The sequence below is a fragment of the Gossypium hirsutum genome, chromosome A05, assembly GCF_007990345.1.
Source record: "Gossypium hirsutum isolate 1008001.06 chromosome A05, Gossypium_hirsutum_v2.1, whole genome shotgun sequence".
Lineage (NCBI taxonomy): Eukaryota > Viridiplantae > Streptophyta > Magnoliopsida > Malvales > Malvaceae > Gossypium > Gossypium hirsutum.
Genome location: NC_053428.1, coordinates 92,091,299 through 92,092,763, shown reverse-complemented (window position 1 = coordinate 92,092,763; position 1,465 = coordinate 92,091,299). Strand labels below are relative to the sequence as shown.

At 39.6% G+C, this 1,465-nt stretch overlaps 1 non-coding gene across 1 annotated transcript; it reads right to left on the bottom strand.

The window, feature by feature from the left end:
* Positions 1–438: 438 nt before the first annotated feature.
* On the bottom strand, positions 439–545 carry LOC121230048 (small nucleolar RNA R71). The gene has a single exon (XR_005928000.1). It is a non-coding gene; the product is annotated as a small nucleolar RNA R71 (small nucleolar RNA).
* Positions 546–1,465: the final 920 nt, after the last annotated feature.

Genomic DNA, 1,465 nt, shown 5'->3' with positions numbered 1-1,465 from the left:
ACCGAAGAGATGGCTGAAAACCAAGACAATCAGCTACCTCCTGCAATTGCAGCTAATCAAAATCCTGCTCTACGTACTATGTATAATTATGCTAAACCTTCTCTAACAGGAACTGAATCTAGCATAGTTAGACCTGCTGTAGCTGCAAATACTTTTGAATTAAAACCTAACACTATTCAAATGATACAACAGTTTGTTCAGTTTGATGGTTTGCAGGATGAAAATCCCAATGCTCACTTAGCAAATTTCCTGGAATTTTGCGATACATTCAAAATCAATAGCGTCTCTGATGATGCCATTCGTCTTCGGTTATTCCCTTTTTCATTGAGGAACAAAGCTAAACAGTGATTGAACTAGTTACCACGAGGGTCAATTACTACTTGGGAACAAATGACCGAGAAATTTTTAGTAAAATATTTTCCACCGGTTAAAACAGATAAATTATGTAATGATATATCTTCTTTTGTACAGATGGATTTAGAAACACTTTACGATGCATGGGAAAGATACAAGGACTTACTAAGAAGGTGCCCTTACCATGGGTTACCGCTTTGGCTGCAAGTGCAAACATTTCACAATGGTTTGAATCCCTCGACTCGGCAAATGGTTGACGCAGCTGCTGGCGGAACCATTAACAATAAAACACCAAAATATGGCTATGTGTCTATAGAGAAGATGTCACTGAATAACTATCAGTGGCAAGTCATGAGGACTAAGCCAACGAAAATAGCCGGCGTTTTTAACGTCGACTCAGTTACTATGCTGTCAAATCAGGTAGAACTTTTCAATAAAAAGATTGATGGTTTTCTTAGTTCTACGCAGGTACATCCAGTAATGAGGTGTGACTCAAGTGGAGGAGGTGTGCATACCGATTATCAATCCTTCAATCCCACAACTGAAGAGGAACAAGTCAACTATATAGGTAACAATAACTTCAGATATCAAAATAACCCACACAGTAATACTTATAATGCAGGTTGGAGGAACCACCCAAATTTCTCCTGGGGTGGTCAAGGAAATCAAAAGCCACATAATCCTCAAGGTTTTCATCAGCCACCTAATCAACAAGAGAAGAAACCGAACCTGGAGGAGATGCTTTCAAAATTCATATCATTGTCAGAAACCCGTTTCCAAAATATCGAGACAGCACTTAAGAATCAACAAGCATCGATCCAAGGGCTCAAAACTCAAATAGGCCAACTATCCAAACTAATCTCTAAACGACCACAAGGCAGCTTACCAAGTAACACTGAACCCAACCCACAGAAACAGCTCAACGCAATTAATATCCAGAATAACAAAGGAGTCGTGGCGCCTGAAACAGAACCAAGGTAAGAAATAGTGGTAAGCAAAAGGAGTGATGAGGTAGATAAAAATACAAACAAACCAGTGACTGTCAAATATGAACCTCGTGTGCCGTACCCTAACGCGACAAGGAAAGACTACTCAGACGAATAATTCGGTA